The 14,637-nt window shown below is 35.6% G+C and overlaps 2 non-coding genes across 2 annotated transcripts; one reads left to right on the plus strand and one right to left on the minus strand.

Annotated features, from left to right (window-relative positions):
* Window positions 1-8,261: 8,261 nt before the first annotated feature.
* On the minus strand, window positions 8,262-8,368 carry LOC120257727. The gene has a single exon (XR_005535816.1). It is a non-coding gene; the product is annotated as a small nucleolar RNA R71 (small nucleolar RNA).
* Window positions 8,369-8,916: 548 nt separating this feature from the next.
* Window positions 8,917-8,988, plus strand: TRNAD-GUC. Its single transcript has one exon. It is a non-coding gene; the product is annotated as a tRNA-Asp (tRNA).
* The last annotated feature ends 5,649 nt before the right edge of the window (window positions 8,989-14,637 follow it).

Raw genomic sequence — 14,637 nt, forward strand, 5'->3', positions numbered from 1 at the left:
ATTTTTATATTTTTTACACAAATATATTTTAGAAGGCTGGAAATTTCTAGATTAAGGCTGGAAATTTTAGAAGTTAGTCTGATCAATTAGAATAAGGGAATAGCTCTGGTTTATATCAGAATGATAGAATCTAGGTTAAGACCCATGGAAGATAATCAATATAATTTTTTAATACAAATATATCTTTTATTTTAGCTTTTTTGAAGTTACTTAATTTCAATTGGGTTTCAGAGAGATCAAGTCACATATTTTTCAACACCATGAGAGTTTTGTTTATTTGCCTTAATAAAATGAAAGGCTGGACAAGGTCTAACTTTAAGGTATGAAAGATTTACTTGAAACATTAAACACATGAGAGTTCAGTTTAATTTTGTTTATAATTCAGCGATTATATGGTTTTTGTGTCTTAACTGTATTAATTAACTATTGAGCTATAATTGTCATTTGAGTCTTGTGTCTTGTTTTGCATCAATGGAATGGTGTAAAGTCTATATTCTTCACTTGATGTTGATTGTAGAATCGAATGTTGTGAATCATTTTGTGGGTTTCTGCCAGTTTGATGTTATGCAATATTCAGGGTAGAATTTTCAGATGTCTTCTTTTGTCTATGAAACACATGCTTTGATTATATTTCTCAATAGCGCTTCAAAGTAAACTATATAGATTTCAGATCAAATCTGTAGTTATACAACAAATAAATTTCTGATATTCTAAAGAGGAGTTCACTAGTGATGACTCTCAATATGTGTATATATATATATATACAAGATGTGAACAAGTCAGCTAGTGCCAAGTTGTTTATATATTTATAGATTGGCTTGTTAAACCATACAGAAAAGGATAAGAATGACCCAACTTGTTCAAACTTGTTCAAGGTGAACCTTTTCTGTTGATTAAAATTAAATATATTTGAGTTGATGAAAACTAGAAGAATGTCAGTGAATTTCTATGTTATGAATAATTTATCTTCATGCATTATGGCGTTTTTTTTATTCAAAACATGATGTGATTGTAGTTCTGGTTTTTGTCATTCTGGTTTGCCCAAAACTTCGCGTAGCACAAGGTTCATTCGAGACTAATAAGTTAGCAACCTTAATAAACAATGAATAGTGAACCCAAAATCTCCATCTTCAACCTTCAATTTGTTTTTAGGTTTCTATAATTGAATTAATTAAGCAAAGAATGGTAGTGTCGAAGTTCAAATACTTGAAGGTAAACTCATTAATCAGTAAGTGCCTATAGTTTTATCAAATTTTTATCAATTATTATGCCATCTTTAATTCATTGGGGAATTGTGGATGATTGAATTTTTAGTTACATGTGCTTATAACTAGAGATCTATTCCTTGATTTATCATGCTATTATCTTATTGAATACTAAATAGTGAAATATATTGCTTGATGGTATCTACCATCACTCATGCTTGGGACTTAACTAGTGGAGGGTATTAATGTTTACCTTTTTATATAATACTAGAAGTTCTCAACTCTATGTGTGTATATACAATGCTTAACAAAATATACTTTTTCCACTAGTATGTTTGATCATAAGTAAATTAATCACATAAAAGAAGGATAAATAGGAATTGCTTTCATATTTATGCCATTTTTTTGGGAAACCTTCTACAGATTTAACATTTAATAAGATTTAACATTAGTAATATGAATGTTAATGGGTTGATAATATGACCACTTTTATGAAGTTAATAACAAATATGTAGGCAAAGAAAAAAATGTGAGTCCTAACCACTTGGTTTTACTAGGTATGAATAACTCATGGATTACAAAGCCACGAAACTCACTTGTTTATGACCAGGGAGTTAAGACTTTCGTTGAGTTTGCTTTTCAACATGGGGCAATTAAGGACATGATTTTATGTCCATGTCCTACATGTGGATTTAGTAAACGTTAGACATGTGCAAAGGTGCACTACAAGAGAATTGCGGTTTACAAACAGCATTTTCCGTTTCTTATCCATTGCTAAATTGAATTAGCAACTAATTAGAGACAAAAAGTTTTATGTTTCTAGAGTATGTGTTGCTAATTTATTACAAACGAAATAACAGTCCGTTGCAGGCATTAGTAACGGATTTGTAATGGAAAAAAGTCTGTTTCCAAATTTTAAAAATCGTAACGAAAACTATTCCGTTTCAAAAGCATTGCTACATTCTGCAATAGATTATATTTCGTTACTAATCTGCTTCAGAATGTAACAATGGATTTGCAACGGAATGATTATCGTTCGAAAATGTAGAAATAGATTTGCAATGGAACATATTTTGTTTTAAATTTATTTTTTTATTAGAAACAAAAATTATTCCGTTGCAAATCCATTGCTAAAATTAAAGAAATATAAATTTATATTTATATATATATTGAAACAAATTAATCCGTTTGTAATCCATTGCGAAAAACCTAAATAATTAAAAAAAATATTACATTTATTTTCATAATTGATATAATAATACCTGTTATGACAAATTTTTTCATTCAATAAAGCAAACAAAAAATGATTTCATTAATACATTTAGAAAAAGATGTCCAAAACGAACTTTAACAAAAGAAAAATTAGTAACAAATAACAAATAAACTACAACTCATTTACATGGTCAATATCACACTCATATTATGATTCTAGCCTCAAAGTCCATCATCATATCCTACATCTGAAGCATCATCTGATTACGATACTCATCTCTCTCCGCCCTCATCTCGTGCAGATTATGTTGAAGCCCCTTGTTACCATCCTTCACCTCGTGCAAACTCTCCTGAAGCTCTTTGTTTTTATCTTGTAGCTTATCAACAGTCTCACACAGCTGTGTAATCTTAACTTGTAGCTCTTTGGATTATGTACCTGTAGATGAAAAACATATCAACAATATCGCAAATTTGCATAAGATTAGCATGTAGGTCCATAGATGATATACATGTAGATGAGCTTTGTGATAGTTGGGAATAAAAAATAGATGCTTGGGAGCCCACTCCTTAAACCCGACATTTCTTTTCCCCTCCCGCAGCTTGAAGGAATATATTTGCTTTGTCTACAATAGAAAGCTCATTACTCTCTTCTTGTGTTTGTGATGCTTGATTTAGAAGGTCCAAATAATGATCATGCAACAATATAATTGGAACTCAAATATAGTGATTAGCACAATAAAAAAACACTCATGAAATGTAAACAAAGTGTATAATTTAAATATTTAAAAACAAATTACTCATCTATAACTCAAATTATACATGAAGAGATTTTTTATCTATTTACCTTAGTGGCCGGAGATCTTGCCTCAATAAGCTCAGAGGTATCCTTCTTTGTATGTGTCGCTTTAAAAAGCTTATATGGATGAGGGTCACGACCAAACCTCGATCGCTACAATAATATAACAGCTTGTATTAAGTTAAAATTAATGTTAGAAAAAATGTGGAGAATAAAGTTGCATTTATATAAATTAAAATGCATTACCAATTTCTCTGCATGACATATGTGAGAAATAGAGCCTCCTGAGTGCCGGGATATGCTAGATCCAAGTCCTTCAGTCTCAGTAAGAAGATTTGCAGAAAATTTCAAGCTACGAGCTTTAAACTCGGAGGAATTCCATGCTTCATTCCATCTTTGCCACGTAGTATCAGTCATAAACAATGTTTTTTCTTTACCTTTTCTAAAGATACACATCAGTGATCTATAACGTTCTGTAGCTTTGTGCTGCCATGCCATCTTGATAATAAATGAATTGACTCATCCCAGATGAAGTGTTTCTGTAGTTTAACATGAAAATGAATATATAATATATTTAAACTATATATTTAAATAATTAATAAATTTGGAGGAATTCACATACTTAGATTTAGTGGCATAAAGGTGCCATAAGAGGTTGGTACCAACATCAACTACTTATACATCTACCCATGCATTCAATTCAAACAATAAATGAGTATCAAATCATATTACAAAAAAAAATTAAATGAAATTGTGAATAATGTAAATTCATGCTTGTAATCATTTACGTTAGCTTCATCTCAGAAGCAAAAAGAAATACAAAATTTTTGCATGCCACAACATTTTAAAGAAAATAGTACATATAATTTCAAATTTAATGAAAGCAAAAGAAACAAAATTTTTACATGCCACAACAAACAACAACTACATAACTTTGATTTTCCATTTTAACTAGTGGCTATTTATGAACCTGAAATTCATTCCAGTAGAAGTCTTTCGTCTCTTTAGAAACAATCTTCCAACAATGTCCATTCTCGTCCATTCTTTCCTTAAAGATAGATGTGATCCGCCAAACACAAACATCAGAAGGATGCAAATTATAAATAAACAAAGACGATAATAGCCAAATATAAAAGTCAAAAATAATAAACAAAAAAATTACTTGCATCAAACAATTACACATAAAAACTAATAAAAATTTTAAACTTACACGCCATTCATTACTTGTATGTGCCTTCTCCCCAAATTTGTAGCATGGGTCACGCCATCCATTGATGATGTTGAATTTCCACCAGCAAGTGCAATAAGAAAATTGCCATCATGAGTAGTAGCTCCACCAACACAAGGAGTAGAAACAGAAGATGATGATGACCTACTCAATGGATGACCAACAGGTGTAGATAATGGATGGGATAATGCAGCAGGTGTAGAAGTAACATATGCTGGAGTCCGCTATGTGATGGAAGTTGAACCATCATGATGGTCATCGTGTGTAGAGGGAGTCTCTTGATCTACAGGTGAACTAGTATGTCTAAACTGATCGAGTAAGCCTCTACAAGTAGAACCTCCTCATCGTGCCTGAACAATCACTGCCAGATTAGAATATATACAAATAGAATACAAGTACAATTTATTATTATTAATTTATTTATTTTCCTTATTGTTATCCACATAAGTTTTATTTATAGATTTACTTTAATTTATTGACTATCGCTTTCAATTTCTACAAATTTATCATGTTCATCCTTTCATCACTACTTTCTAATTCAAGTAGAGGCTCCTCTTCACTCTCTACTTCTTTATCATCTATTTCAATATCTGCCCCATTTGGATCATTTAGAGATTGTCCTACATCAAAATCATTGATGTGTATCGAAGGGGCTTCCATTTCATCTTGTTGAAAAGGTGCTTCACATGATATTGATGTTGTCTCAGGAACTTGTTTAGAAAGCTCTATAATGGATCTAGCTTTTACTTTGAATACTGCCCACCAATCAACTTTGTCACTCTTTAAGCTAGGGTGCATTGTATAATTAACTTGTGTTGCTTGAACGGAAAGAACAAAAGGTTCAAATTTCTTAAAGAACCGCTTATGGTTGACGCCACTAGTATATATTGTAAATGACATTTTGTTCCCACATTTTGTGTTGGATCAAGCCAATCATATTTAAACAAAATGGTTCTCTTGATTGGTAATCCAAGGTACTCTAAGCATTCAACCTCCCTTAATTGGTCGTATTAGTCATTTTCATCTATAGTATAGTTTGTACCCTTTATGTATACACCACTATTCATTGTTGTGCTATCTAAATTGTGACTTTTATGAAATTTATAACCACTCACTATGCATCCACTATAACATTTATAGCTTCTTAGCGGTCCTTTTGTCAGTCCTTCAAGAATTGATTGGAAATATTTTTAGAAGAATCATTGATAAGTGCTTGTGTGTTAAGAATGTGAAGTATTCTTTCCTTACGATGAGCATTACTTTTATTAGATTTAAACGCTAATACATGTGTATTTGTGTTCTTTTGCACATGTAGGGTTGTGAAGCTAAGTATTAAGAAAAGAAGCCAAAAGTAGATCTTGAACGCATTATTTGGTAAATCTTGGAAGGAACAAACGCAAAGACACAAGTGGGGCTCTAAGATACGTGAATGTGTGCCAACCTCTATGTATTCAAGTCATTACAATGAGTTGAAGGGGTATGAAGCAGTCACATTTGCGTATCCCGACTTGTGCATTGATAGCAAGATCTTCACCAATGAGGCCTTTGATTATAGAAGCGACACAATCTACGGCATAAATGTGTGCCCGTTTATGTTACCCAAATGAAAAGTATGGTATTGGGTGTATTTTTGGATGGTATTGTAGCAGGTTACTATAGCAAATCACTGTGGAAATTCAGTGGGGCTCTAAGATACTATTTGGTGGAATCTTGGAAGGAACACGTTTATACGGCATAAAAGTGTGCCCGTTTATGTTACCCTGATGAAAAGTGTGGTATTGGGAGTATTTTTGGTTGGTACTGTAGCAGGTTACTATAGCAAAGCCGCCCGAAAATCTGATTTCCAGAGAATCCACACGCCCGTGTGGAAATTCCCCACGCCCGTGTAGAAATTCCACAGGGGCGTGTGGAACATCCACAGGCCCATGTGAATACCCGATTCCAGCCCCTTAAAAGTGGCGATTCAGCCCCAAATTCAGCATCTTCTTTTCCCTCTTTTCTCTAACTTTTAAGAGGCTTGCGGCTAGGGTTTAGAGGGGTTTTGGCAAGGCTTTTGGAGAGGTTCTACGGCTTTAACACCGCACTCCTCTTGGAAGAAGGTTATTGGGGGAGCTTTCATCAGCATCGATCTGGCGAGGTGTGCCCTAGGCCGGACAAGGGGACCTTTAGAGAAGACGAGGCTACTCCATAAGACCATCGACACGAATATCAAGGGGGTTTCTCTATGGATTACTTGTTCTTACATTCGATTTCATTGTTGATTGTATCCAGCTCCATGGAAAGCTAAACCCCTGGTGGGTACTTGAATTTGTGAACCCTAGGATGTATTTGTTTCATTAATCATCTATTATGTTTTCCTTAATTGATGTCTTCAATTGAGTTTCCATCTTGAATGCTTGTTGCATGATTTCTCCTTTAGAGTGACAGTAAGGTTGAGAGTCTACATTGGTAACCTTTGTGAGTGAGTAACACACCATGAGGGTTAGACATTGCAAGACTGGAGAGGGTCAAGAGGGTGAATCAAGAGGCAGCGGAGCATCCCCTTTCCCCTCAGATGTGATTTATCCTACCTCCACATTCTAAGAGTTCTTTACGGTCATAGTAGAGTGAATAGGCTAATGGATGACCTCCGTCGGGGCTTAGTTGCACAGGCAACGGAGTGAAGCGTTGAAGTGACTTTAGCACCTAGAGCTAAATTGTGACTAGGGGTCTTTTGCCTGGACCAAAGGGTTAGATCTATACATTAGAATAAGGTTTATCACTTGGAATCCCTAGAGTGTCTTGCAACTCTACACAGTGTGAGGTGTTGAGATTGATCGATTTCCACAACCTATTAAGCGTCAATTAGAAGATATAATAGTTGATTTTGCACTTGAAACAATTGTCCTAGGTGGAACAATATCCGAGTACCCCACTTCTATCGATTGCCTTACCTCTCATCTATTTGTGCTTCTCTCTTTCTTGTTTCTTTTATTCTTGCTTTCATTATATTTTATCAACAAAATCATTATTCCGTCTTCGCTTAGTTAGAAAGCAATCCTAGTATTTTTTGTTCTCTACTCCCTGTGGATATGATACCCACTCACATAGGATTTATTACTTCGACAAACCGTTGCACTTGCGGGTCACATGCAAGGGGCGTTGCCAAGTTTTTGGCGTCATTGCCGGGGAGTAGGCGTTTAGAGATACTTTGCACTTTTGCTATTTTAGCTATTCATCATTCATTCTATTTCATATCTTCTTATTCTATGATCATTCTAATTTTGTTTTCTTTCTTTTGGTGCAGCTCTAGGTTATGACCCGAGGGAACCCTTCGATATTAATTGAAGGTGATCCTAAACTTGAACGTACACTTAGAAGAAAAGGTAAAGAACCTGTGCAAGAACCGTCGAATCTAGTTGAAGTGGAAGTTGAAGGATCTGACAACATGGCAGAACAGAATGAACAATAGAGAACACTTTCTGACTATGCCAGACCGTCAATAATAGGGGACACAATCTAGCATTGTGCGACCCCCGATTACAGCTCCAAATTTTGAGTTGAAAGCCGGCATTCATCCAGATGATACAGCAGTCCGCGTAGTTCAATGGTTTGGCTAATGAGGATCCAAACAACCATTTTAAAAACTTATTGGAAGTTTGTGACATGTTGAAGATCAACGGTGTTACGGATGATGCTATACGATTGAGAGCTTTTCGCATTTTCTATAAAAGGAAGAGCAAAGCAATACCTATACTCTTTACCACGAGCATCGATCACGACATGGAATGAGATAGTCGAAGCTTTTCTTGCAAGGTACTTCCCTCCAGGGAAATCAGCAAAGCTTCGCAATGAGATATTGTCATTTGTTCAGATGGAGCTCGAGTCCTTGTTTGAGACATGGGAATGATTCAAGGATCTTTTGCGGAAGTGCCCACAACATGGATTTCCCCGAATAGATGATCATTCAAACCTTTTACAACGGGTTGAATCCAAGCACAAGACAACTTCTAGATGCCGCCGCAGGAGGTACAATGGGGAACAAGACCCTTGAATAAGCGCAATAGTTAGTAGAGGAAATAGCCATAAATAGCTACCAATAGAATGCAAGGGAAAAGAAGAAAGTGGCCGGACTCTATGAAATTGATGCGGTGACATCCTTAGCAACCCAAGTAGAGGCGTTGAGCAAGAAATTGGATACATTGGCTTCACCAAGGATAACCGCTATCACAAATTGTAATTGTTGTGGGGGTTCACATATACCGTCTGATTGTCCTATTTCAGTTGCTACTTCAACCCCAACTAAACAAGTAGACTTTGTGGGCAATTCGGGAAGGGTACAAGGTAATCCGTATAGAAACACCTACAACCAAGGGTGGAGAAGCCATCCTAATTTCTCGTGGAGTAACCAAGGGTAGCAAAAGGCCATAGCACCACCGGGTTTTCAACAACAACAAGCCCCAAACGTGGAGAATAGAGGGCGTTGTCAAGTTTTCATCGTTGTAGTATAGTGGTGAGTATTCCCGCCTGTCACGCGGGTGACCCTGGTTCGATCCCCGGCAACGGCACCAAAAACTTGACAACACCCCTGTCGTATGACCCGCAAGTGCACGTATTTGTCGAAGTAATAAATCCCAGGTGAGTGGGTATCGTATCCACAGGGAGTAGGGAATAATAATACCATGATTGCTATCTAACTAAGCGAATATGGAATAATGATTTTGTTGATAAAATGTAATGAAAGCAAGAATAAAAGAAACAAGAAAGAGAGAATCACAAATAGATGAGAGGTAAGACAATCGATAGAAGTGGGGTACTTGGATATTGTTCTACCTAGGACAATTGTTTTAAGTGCAAAATCAACTATTATATCTCCTAATTGACGCTTAATGAGTCGTGGAAATCCTTAAACACATAGTCTCAAACCTAAGGTCAACCGTGAATAACTCTACACTATATCCTGACGGAGAAATCGATCAATCTCAATACCTCACACTGTGTAGAGTTGCAAGACACTCTAGGGATTCCAAGTGATAAACCCTATTCCAATGTATAGATCTAACTCTTTGGTCCAGGCAAAAGATCCCTAGTCACAATTAAGCCCTAGGTGCTAAAGTCACTTCAATGCTTCACTCCGTTGCCTGTGCAACTAGCCCCAGTGGAGGTCATCCCTTAGCCTATTCATCCCTTAGACTCTCAACCCTACTGTTACTCTAAGGGAGAAATCATGCAATAAGTATTCAAGATTAAAACTCAATTAAAGACATCAATTAAGGAAAACATAATAGAAGATTAATGAAACAAATCCATCCTAGGGTTCACAAATTCAAGTACCCACTAGGGGTTTAGCTCTCCATGGAGCTAGTTACAATCAACAATAAAATCGAATGTAAAAACAAGTAATCCATAGAGAAACCCCCTCAGTATTCATGGCCTCGTCTTCTCCAAAGGTCCCCTTGTCCGGCCTAGGGCACACCTCGCCGGATCAATGCCGACGAAAGCTCCCCCCAATAACATTCTTCCAAGCGGAGCGCGGTGTTGAAGCCGTAGAACCTCTCCAAAAGCTTTGCCAAAACCCCTCTAAACCTTAGCCCAAGCCTCTCAAAAGTTGGAGAAAAGAGGGAAAAAAAGATGCTAAAATCGGGTATCCACACGGGCCTGTGGATGTTCCACACGCCCCTGTGGAATTTCCACATAGGCGTGTGGATTCTCTAGAAATCTGATTTTTGGCCGGTTGTGAACAGTGATTTGCTATAGTAACCTGCTACAGTACCGCCAAAAAAATACTCCCAATACCACACTTTTCATTAGAGTAACATAAACGGGACACACATTTATGCCATAGATCGCGTCGCTTCTACAATCAAAGGCCTCATTGGTGAAGATCTTCCTATCAATGCACAAGTCGAGATACGCAAATGTGACTGCCTTCGTGCTCCTCTAACACATTGTAATGACTTGAATACATGGAGGTTGGCACACATTTACGTATCTTAGAGCCCCACTTGTGTCGTGGCCTTTGTTCCTTCCAAGATTCCACCAAATAGTATCTTTTTTTAAAAAAAAAAAAAGATTTTCTTTTTTTCCTTTTTTTAAAATCAAACTTTACTTTATTTATTTATTTATTTTCGTTATTTTAAACAAACCGATTTTTATTTTTTATTTTTTATTTTTATTATTTTATTTATTATTATTTAAAAAATCTTTTCTTTAATTTTTAATTTTTTTAAATCCGAATTTTTAGATATATATATCTGAATTTTCATAATTTTCAGATATATATATATATTATTCCTTTTCTTCTCTTCTACTTTTCACCACTTCGTCTCCATCAACATAACTCTCCCTCCGACACTCTCTCAAGATGGCCCCTAAACGTGCAAGGAAAGACGAGTCCACAAATTCCCAAGGCCACCCATGTGTTCCTCCTCCTCGACGGAAAGGTAAGTCATCTAACCCATCTAATCCTCATGGAATAACCTTTAGAGATCCACAACAAGAAGATCGGTATAACATGCTATCAAAAAGAAAAATCGTGAATACTAGATATATCGATAATAGTGTACTTCACACATTAGGGTTATTTGAGGACATACATTGGATGATGAAACTAGTAAGATGGACACAACTTAGTAAGATGAAATATCCTACGTATGAGAGACTCACTTTAGAATTTCTAAGTTCCATTGACGTTAATGTACTTTATGGCCCGGGATGCGAGGAAAGAAAAAATCACCTTCCGTTTATTTAACGAAGAACATCACTTAAGCTTAGAAAACTTTAATGGAATTTATGGATTTTCTTGTGGTGGTGATAGATGACTCAGTAGAGCCCTTCACGTACATGAATTTTGTAATTCTTTAACCAATGAATCATCCTATGAACCTTCACGAGGTAGGGCAACTAGTCTACATAATCCTTTGTTTTCGGTATATTCACCGTATTATGGCACATACAGTTTTTGGTCATGGTGATAGTGATGGAGAGGTTCGACAGTCAGAGTTATTATTTGTATGGGCTATGATGAATGAGGTCCACCTTGACACGGGCTCGCATTTAGCTAGGCAATTTTCTCGGGTAAGGCGATCCACATCCGGTAACTTTGTTATCGGTGGCCTCATCACTCCTCTAACCCTTGCTTTTAATTATGACTTATCTTCTTTAAAACAAGCTACAGGAAGTATACGGATCAACATGGAATATTGCATTGCGATGCGGATGATCATCAAAGAAAGCGATGTCTATTTGCTAATTCTTAAAGAAGAAGGACTCCCTCATCCTCTTCCTGACCCTGAGAAGACTACTATTAAAAGGCATGAAAATTGGAATTTCCCCACTGATGATCAATTTGCCCCACTAACTACTAGAGAAAGGTGCTGGAGGACTTCCATCTTTTCCATCTGACCCAACCTCTAACAATTCAGAGAGTGACAATTTTTCACATGTATATCGCTCTTTGCCATCACATCTGAGCATCACCGATAGGAAATTCTCTTTGCACAATTTCCCCAACAGATGAGCGACATAAATGTCAGGATGAAAACTATGGAAAACCACATTACAAGCAATATACAAATGGCATTTTCCCAAGGCCACCTTCCTCCACCACCACACTGATCTTGTGAGTAAACTTTTTCCCCTCTCCTACATTGAGGACAATATCTCTTTCAAGCATGCATTAAGAATTTTTAATGCATGTTTTATGATGGCATTTAGGTATTACATGTTTAGTATGCTTACTCTTTACATAGTGATCATCTTAGTGAATTTAGATTCATTTAGATGTTGCATAATAAAAATTTGAAAAAAAAAATTTGTTAATGACTTTTATAATTCATTTGACTAGCTATTTTATATGACACATAAAGATGGTCCAAGACAGACTCACTATTTATTATCAATAGTTTTTGGGCATACCCTTTTCATTTACAATAATATTTGTGCTAACTCCATTGCTCCTGATCATATGCATCTTAATCCGGTATATATCCTTGCAAATGAAATCCTTGAAATTCCATGACTTTTATTATATCTTACAAGTGGAAAAATAAGGAAGAAGTGATATATGCAAAATTTTTGTCAATTGAAGTTTAGTGAAATAATAATTTTTTGACAGTGTTCAGCTGCTTTGAGTAGCCGAGTAGCCTGGGGTTCCGGCTCCTAATAAGAGTGTTCCTCTAGAAGAAAGGCCATAACTAAGCATGAACGCGTACATGTAGATCTGTAATTTATAATTACAATCTACGTTAGTCAAAAACAAAGATGAAAAGGATGAAAAAAAGAGTGACAAATAAAAGACCTATTGATCTTTCATATGAATATGCATGGATATATGCCATTTTAAGTGCAATGCTCATTTGCATGTGGTGTGATTACTACATTTTTAAGTCATGATTGTGTATGTTCATTTGCATTGGTATGAATAGTTATTCTGCATACTCATAGGAGTTTTGCTTGTGACTTTCTTATCATTGTCCATGTTAAATCAGTTCTATCATTTGAGTTTTGATTAAAAAAAAAGTTTTATAATAATGAATTCTCTTTGGATTTCATGGTTGTTTTGCTTGAGGACAAGCAAAGATTCAAGCATGGGGGAGTTTGATAAGGCCCTGTTTGGGTAACCCAATATTATGCCATAATCCGTACAATATGGCATAATATAATATTTTGACAGGATTATGGCATAATGGGTGTTTGGGTAACTATTTTACACTACAGAATTATGGCATAAAGTGGGAAATATGGCATAAAAAAATATTCCAGTCAGACTGGAATATTTTTTTATTTCGAAACTCGTGAGAGAAGCTGGGTTTGTGTTTCTCTCAAATCTCTCTTTCTCTTGTCATCTTCCTCTTCTTCAACGGTCGGCTGCGTCGCATCTCCCGGCACCAGCGCTCTGTCCATCGTCTGCCTCTCCACCACCTCTCCACCGGCATCGTCTTCTCCCCGGTCATCTTCCACTTTCTCGGCCAAGATCTTGCCTCTCCTCCGCAAAGCGACAGCCAGTCTGACACCGGGAGCAGCAGCCCCTACTTCTCCTCCATCGGAGCAGCAACCCAACGCCGGAGCAGTAGCCCCTCCTCCTCCTCCGGCCATCTTCTCAATCTCTCCTCCATTTTCAAGGTTTGGTTTTTCCTTGGATCAAACTCACCAATTTCCCATTAAATATGTTGACTGATTGTGTTGATCTATTTTCTTTTGATTGAATATTGTTTGAGATTTTTTTAATGGTATAGAGGTAGAGTTTAATCTCAATGTTTGTATAGATCATCTATGAACTATGAATTTCCTTGTTTCTTTTGTTCTTCAGAATTTCCTAAGCCTATATAGATCTCAATCTTTGTATAGTTTTTGGTTTCCTTGATTGTATAGATCAATCTTTGTATAGTTTTTGGTTTTCTTTTGTTCTCTCATAGAGTTTGTTTTTTCAATGGTTTCTATGATTTTGATGTAAATCATTGAAATATTTCAGGTATTTTTTATCAGTCTGAATTCTAATTGAATTTACTTCATTATTTGTCTTTTCTACTTTACCAGATCATATAATGGCTCTTGTTTTACTTTTCCAGTATCATTGTTAGTTTTTACTTCAGTGGTTTTCACTTTGTTTTTATAATTTCTTCTCATAGATTGTTTTGTTTCAAGGATTTTTGCTTATAAATCATTAAAATCTTTCATCATTTACTAAATTCAAGTTAAATCAAGTTCCTTCTTTGCTTTTTGTTTTTAATCAGATCATTAGATCAATATTGTTTCAAGGATTTTTTTTTGGGATCATTTATCATTCCAGACTGTAATTAATTTAAGTTCTAACATCACCTCTAAATATGCACTTTTGCTCTTATTATTATTTGGAAAATGTAATATAGTCTTGATGGACCATGGATTTCGTGAGGGAAATCCATGAAAAAAAAATCTATTATTTCAAAATTGAAGAAATATTAATTTTCCGTAAGAATTATCAAGGTATGTTATCTTAGCTCTAATTTTATGTGTAGTTGTGTAATTACCATGATTATTCAGGGACTTCACCGACAACCTTATTTTGATTATTATTGATTCAATTAAAATTGTCATATTTTCATTGAGGAACAGAATATCAATCTTTGCCTATCATAAAAATGGTTGCACTTGTAAATTTTCATCTGAGACTTAATATACGAAATCGAGGACCTAGGAAAAGTAATCTTGGAGAACTGATAGAAAGACTACAATCT

Source organism: Dioscorea cayenensis, chromosome 3 (assembly GCF_009730915.1).
Source record: "Dioscorea cayenensis subsp. rotundata cultivar TDr96_F1 chromosome 3, TDr96_F1_v2_PseudoChromosome.rev07_lg8_w22 25.fasta, whole genome shotgun sequence".
NCBI classification, from domain to species: domain Eukaryota; kingdom Viridiplantae; phylum Streptophyta; class Magnoliopsida; order Dioscoreales; family Dioscoreaceae; genus Dioscorea; species Dioscorea cayenensis.